General features: G+C 36.7%; 1 pseudogene; it reads left to right on the top strand.

The window, feature by feature from the left end:
• Positions 1–7500, top strand: part of LOC133630548 (cadherin-12-like) — a 9663-nt pseudogene that overhangs the window by 718 nt on the left and 1445 nt on the right.

The raw sequence follows: 7500 nt of genomic DNA, 5'->3' as shown, positions 1-7500 counted from the left end.
CAGAGGACGGGCTTCAATTGGAAAAAAGGCTGTTATTTCTTACATTTTAAAACGTATATAGAGCTAGATAAATTAGCACTAATCAAACAGTGGAACCTCGATTCATGAATTTAATCGGTTCTTAAACATTGTTCGTCAATAAAAAAGTTTGTACAGTGAAGCATAGTTCCCCATTAGAAAATGTACACATGAATAATCTGTTCTATCCTCGACAAAAGTCCCAATTTGAGTAAAAGAATGCACACCATAATGTATATATACCAGGGGTGTCCAAACTATGGCCCACGAGACGTCAAAAATGTAATAAGGAATCTGGCTGCAGGGAGACTTCAGTTCATTTTAAAAGTCAATTTACACACTACTACTTTGTCGCTATCTTGTGAAGGACAAGAGTAATTCAGGTCTCTGACCACTTACCATACTTTGAATTAATCGTGCAAAAAAAAAAAAAAAAAAAAAATCGAACCAACACAAAATGCCAACAGACATGGTCACACAACACAATATAACAAAATGTGTGGATATTATGCAAAAATGTCAATGCAACTTAAACATATCCAGAGAGACACCCATTTAAATCCATTACAGAAGCATGATGGGAAAATGAAAATGCAAAACTCTGTTTGGCGCATTTTAGCTGCTTAATTTTTCTGATTGATTACAAAAATTTAAGGAGGTTGTCACAGAAGTTAAAACAAGGTAGGAGACTAACTTACACACTCACATATTTAATTCAATTAATGAATTAATGATATATATATATATATATATATATATATATATATGTATATATATATATATATATATATATATATATATATATATATATATATATATACACTACCGTTCAAAAGTTTGGGGTCACCCAAACAATTTTGTGTTTGAGCCTTCATTTCTAAGAACAAGAATAGACTGTCGAGTTTCAGATGAAAGTTCTCTTTTTTTGGCCATTTTGAGCGTTTAATTGACCCCACAAATGTGATGCTCCAGAAACTCAATCTGCTCAAAGGAAGGTCAGTTTTGTAGCTTCTGTAACGAGCTAAACTGTTTTCAGATGTGTGAATACGATTGCACAAGGGTTTTCTAATCATCAATTAGCCTTCTGAGCCAATGAGCAAACACATTGTACCATTAGAACACTGGAGTGATAGTTGCTGGAAATGGGCCTCTATACACCCATGTAGATATTGCACCAAAAACCAGACATTTGCAGCTAGAATAGTCATTTACCACATTAGCAATGTATAGAGTGTATTTCTTTAAAGTTAAGACTAGTTTAAAGTTATCTTCATTGAAAAGTACAGTGCTTTTCCTTCAAAAATAAGGACATTTCAATGTGACCCCAAACTTTTGAACAGTAGTGTATATATAATATATATATATATATATATATATATATATATATATATATATATATATATATATATATATATATATATATATATATATATATATATATATCAATCAATCAATCAATCAATGTTTATTTATATAGCCCTAAATCACAAGTGTCTCAAAGTATACATACTTTCTCTTTTACATTTTCTATCCACACTTCTGTTAAAATGTAACAATCACTTATTCTTCGTTTGGATGCTCTACATTAGTTTTGGATGATACCACAAATTTAGGTATCAATCTGATACCAAGTAGTTACAGGATCATACATTGGTCATGTTCAAAGTCCTCATGTGTCCAGGGACATATTTTCTGAGTTTATAAACATAATATAAATTCGAAAAAAACGGAAAAAGATTTTGTGATGCTAAAAAATATCAATGTAATCATAGTAGTATCGACTAGATACACTCCTGTACTTGGTATCATTACAGTGGATGTTAGGTGTAGAGCCACCAATGGCGTCATTAGCAGTGACGCCGGTGAGCTACGGTGTGTAGTGAAACATGTTTAGCTATTCCTCGTCCTGCAGGGATGATACTTGTAAGAAACAGACTTTATTTGTCGCCATGGAGACCAGGATTAGCGATTTAGAAGTAGCTAAAACACTGCCGAATGCGGATGGACTTTAGCCGCTAGCTACCTAGCCATGTCTTGAAGCATCTCTTCCTGAGGACGTTTCAGTGTTATAACTTCACCTTTATCTTTAGTTTTTAAGCCTAAATGCGTCCGTTCTCCCTTTTCTGTCTACACACTGTGTCTGCTTGTAAGTACTCTGTGATTGTGCGCTGCCGAACATGCTCCTCTGCTCGTTAACCAGCAATGGCACGACGTGGCGACGACAGGGAGGCCGGGGGGTGGGGGACCGGTACTTTTTAGAGGGTGGTATAATACCGAATATGATTCATTAGTATCGCGGTACTATACTACCAATAGGGTTGTATAATACCGTACAACCCTATTGTGATGTCTATTAGCTTACATTAAATAAGGCTGGGTCTGGAACTCCACTGTTCACCTCTCCTCAGACAGACTCATACCCAAATCGGGGACCGGTTTTTTGCGGGAATGTTGGAGATGCAAAACAGAGAATCCTTCATGCGTTCATTAATTGTACAGTATCAATTTGGTCATTTGCATTCCCCGCAAGGTCACGGTCGTAAACGCACTCCTTAATCCCTGGCGGTTAATGTCCACGCTAATTTGCATACGAGCAGGGTTGGGGGGAGGGGTAAGGGAGTTAATGGCCAGCTTTATGGTGTCGTTTTTTTGTGAAGCGTGACCGGTCGGTCAGTGCCATTCAAGGTCAGGCCGAGTCTTTAAAAGTGCCTTTTATTTACTCCAGTTGTTCCCAAAGAGCGAAGACGGCTGGAGACGGCGTCCCCGCTGGGAGCATTTGCACAAGCGAGGCCTAATGATGATTTGCACCGACCAGGCTCTTCATATTAAGTGATGGCTTCTCGCTGTTGTGTTCTGCAGAGGCGCCACTGGGTGGCGCTGACACACCACGCATAGGCAGGGACCTACTTAGTTTCATCCTGCAGGGTACCACAGGCTGGAGGGAAAAAAAATACTGAATTAAAGGGCATGTTGCCATGTTGGAATGACACAACAAACGTGCAAAAAGGCACAAAAGAGTTGCATGTTAAAGGGTAGCTGCACCTTTTTTGGAATGTTGCCTATAATTTACAGTACAATCCTTATGTAAGACAATAACATGTTTTTTTCTTTTTTTTTTAAGCATTCTAAGTCGTAAAATATGGCAAGTACAAGGTGGCTAACAATGCTGCTAATGGGAATAAACAACTGCGCCCATAAAGCCCTTAAAAAAACATTTAAAAAAAAACGCGCCAACACATCTTGTGACCTGAATATTAACCAAGTATTAGCGATATTGTTATAAAGTGCTAACGGCAAGGAACTACTTTTAGCGGTCCTGTGATTACAGAGCGCTAACTAGCTTATGCTGCTATATTGACATACTGAGCTGGTGCATTGCCTCTGAGTTGGTAATTCTACATTATAAATCATGCATCTCACCTGGATAGTAGAAGGATGTGACCATAAACTGAGAAGACATCCAACTTAAACCCGGAAAACTGTTTTAACCTGTGTGAGGATTATGACTAATTTCTCCCTCTAAACGCGAATATATAAACATCCCATTTAGTCTGCATCCCAGTGAGAGCAGACATCGTACAGTAAGTGGTTGTTTATTATGCTCATAGTTTGTATTTCTTGTTGAGCACTTAGCAATACTGCTACATGTTGCTGAGGGTTTCACTAAAGCTGGATTTGTTTAGCACACAGCTTCTAAAACTTGTAGCTCATCCAATCCACTTTATTTATATAGCACGTTTTAAAAAAAAACAGAAGTTTCACAAAATGCTGCACATAAGTTAAGACAAACATACTAGAAGAGTCAGTAATATAAAACATTTAACTATAAAAGAGTAAATACATATAATACGTCCGAGAAAATAAAATAGACGAAAATCACACAACTCTCATTCTGGTTTAAAGGTCAAAGAGTAAAAATGTGTTTTAAGACGTCCTCGTTATATTCAGGCTAAAAAAAATATAAGGGTCTGGATCATCTTTTGTCGAAAAGTAGTATATGTTGTTTCTTATAACATCTGCATCATTAGTCGTGTTGTTAAATGGAAAAAGCGAACGTTGTGATTAGACCGATATTATCGGCTGATAAATGCTTTAAAATGTAATATCGGAAATTATCGGTATCGTTTTTTTTATTATCGGTATTGGGTTTTTTTGTTTTTTTTATTAAATCAACATAGAAAACACAAGATACACTTACAATTAGTGCACCAACCCAAAAAAACTCCCTCCCCCATGTACACTCATTCACACAAAAGGGTTGTTTCTTTCTGTTATTAATATTCTGGTTCCTACATTATACATCAATATATATCAATACAGTCTGCAAGGGATACAGTCCGTAAGCACACATTATTGTGCGTGCTGCTGGTCCACTAATGGTACTAAACTTTGACAGTTAATTTTACTAATTTTCATTAATTACTAGTTTCTATGTAACTGTTTTTCATATTGTTTTATTTTATTTTGTATTCAAGAAAATGTTTTTAATTTATTTATCTTATTTTATTTTATTATTAAAAAAAAAAAAAAACACCATACCTGGTTGTCCAAATTAGGCATAATGTGTTAATTCCACGACTGTATATATCGGTATCGGTTGATATCGGTATCGTAATTAAGAGTTGGACATAATCGGATATCGGCAAAAAAGCCTAGTTGTGATGAGTCTGTGAGTCCGCCATATGCTTAAAAATACGTAAAAAGTACATGCTATTATAGATATATACTTACAACATGCATGTAAAACAGTGATGGAGGTTTTTAGAGCACTTTATAGGCAGAATAGAGCGACTCCAATCGGCTACATTGTTAGCTGACTTTCGCTAGCGCTTATTTGCTATTTAGAATGCATTTAACGTTTTATACTGGTCTCTATAAGGATTGGGAATGACCTCCAAATCATTCACCCGTAGCCAACTCTGGTCTTTTTCAAGCCCTGCCTGCAGTGTTCACAGTCCAGTGTGCTTCCGCAGCGCATACTTTTTTTGGTTTGGTTTTCTTTGTAACGCTTCAGGCGCCCACAGAAGTCAAATTCCTGGTGAGCGGAGACGTGCGGGTCCAATGTGCGCACGTGCGGGTTCAAGCCAGGTTTAATGCGCGTGAAAGTCAAGGGGGGGGACGTGTGCTAAGGTGAAGCTAACCGGCATCCGATGTGTCCACCGTCAGTAACCACATTGTGTGGTCTTCTTTTATGCAGGGCTGTCCAAACCTTTTCCACTGAGAATCGCATGCAGGAGCCATTTTGATATTTTTTTTATTTTCAAAACCAATACATAGATTTTTTTTAGCCATTAGGGCTTCCCTCAAGTTAGATCCCGGGGACCTGGAAGTCTCTAGTCATACAAAAAACAGTAAAAAAAAATGTGTCATATATTATTTTTTTCAATGCTTAAATCTCGAGAGCAACTTCAGACCTGTCGATATAAAGTTGTTGTTGATGTTTTTTGCACTGTCAAACACCCCTGTTTTGAATGGCAAAAACACAACATAAACAATATTTTCCGACAAAATAATTCAGATTGGAATATTTAATGTGAAGTGATTGGCGCCTTAAATAGGTCAATAATTATATTTATTATGAGTAATGACTGGTTTAAAAAATAAAGAAATACATTCCACAAAAAATTTGAAGATCCAAAAGGGTCCCACTCATAAGTGTTAAAAATAATTAATACAATTATTATTATTTATTTTCCAGACAATAATGACTGTGCATATGAGCTGTGTGCTTGGTATGTTTATGTATTTGTATCTATGTTCCTATGTTTTTTATGTGTTATTATGAATTTGCACTAAATTAGTTTTGCTTACAATTTCGTTGTACAATGTACATAACAATAAAGATATATTATATTCTCTCTTGTATTTATTTGACAGGGACAGTACAATTAAACATTGCTACCCATAGGTAACCGATGTCAAAGTACATAAGACTTGTAGCCACAGGCTAATTTGCAAACCCTTGTCCCTGGTTAGGCTTTTTAAGAAACGTTGAGAAAAGTGTAAAACACATACAAAAGGATTAAAACAAGTACAAAATAAAAACACATTGAAAATAATTGGCCCCATGTGTCTAGATCAGATATATTTGTTGATTATGTTTGTATTTAATTTTTTTATGGCAAAAACCCAAAATGTTATATTTTCTCAAAATATATTTCAAAGTAGAATATGTATTGTTTTTAAACCATTCTTGCTCAAGTTTCACACACATGCACCTGTTAGGCTAAACACAGGTGCATCGTTGGCAATTGTTTTAATGTAAAAAAAAAAAAAAAGGTGAGTCCCAATTGTTAGCCGCCTCAAACTAGCAGTTTTTCACTATTTATAATGCACAAAATGTGTATAATTTGCAAAATTCCAGGAAAAAGTGCAATTCCCCTTCGATGGCGGCCATGTTTTTAAACCATTCTCGCTCAAATTTGGCACAAACGCACCTGTTAGGCTAAACACAGGTGCATTGTTGGCAATTTTTAGATGTTTTTTTTTAAGATGAATCCGGTCAGGTTCAAACACTGTTTAATTCCTTGCTTCATGTCTGTTTAATAGATGTCATCAGAGACATAATTCAATTTGGCTGATTGAGGAGAAACGTCTGGGCTGTACTCTTTGTACAGTCTTCCACCACGCTCTGACGAAAGGTTGCATGACTCCTCTTTTAGTTGGGCTTTCCCTGATTACATGGCAACAGCTGTTTCTAAAGGAAGGGGGGTCGTAAACAGCCGTGGCCTTTGGTTACAAAACAGTTCAAAGAAAAGGTGCTTGGAGGGGGGTCAGGTCCTGCTTCCTCTCAGTTTTGTAGATCTCGGGTCAAGACAAAATATTCCTGTGGATTACAATACATCAAAGAAACAGACACCTTCATGTCGCTTCCCATCCTACACAGTGGAGTTTACAAGCCTTTTGATTGGTAAGATCAAAGACAGCTTTTGTCTGCTCGCCGGGAACAGAACGTTTTGTGATAACTTACATGCAATTGTTCTGACACATCCCAATTTTTAGCTGCCTCAAACTAGCAGTTTTTCACTATTTAGAATGCACAAAATGTGTATAATTTGCAAAATGTCAGGAAAAAGTGCAATTCTCCGTAGATGGTGGCCATGATTTTAAATCATTCTTGCTCAAATTTCTCACACACACACACACACACACACACACACACACACACACACACACACACACACACACACACACACACACACACACACAAACAAACACAATTCCAGTTCATGTTTTGTTTTTTTTTGTTTTTTAAACCATTCTTGCTTAAGTTTGACACACACGCACCTGTGAGACTAAATGTTTGCAATTCAGCTAAACACCCCAAAGTTACAGTGGGTTGTGTTGAGTGAGAAATTTCAAGACTTATTGTTTTGAATACCATCGCCACCTTGAATGAAAAGCGCAGGCAACAGTAGAAGGTGCCGATTTTGACCATATTTTCCCTGTGGGCAGTCATCGTGGTCCTCTACGTGGGCTTGA

The sequence above is a fragment of the Entelurus aequoreus genome, linkage group LG15 (genome assembly GCF_033978785.1).
Source record: "Entelurus aequoreus isolate RoL-2023_Sb linkage group LG15, RoL_Eaeq_v1.1, whole genome shotgun sequence".
Taxonomy (NCBI): domain Eukaryota; kingdom Metazoa; phylum Chordata; class Actinopteri; order Syngnathiformes; family Syngnathidae; genus Entelurus; species Entelurus aequoreus.
Note: the sequence above shows the minus strand (reverse complement) of the source record. Positions and strands in the feature narration are given on the sequence as shown.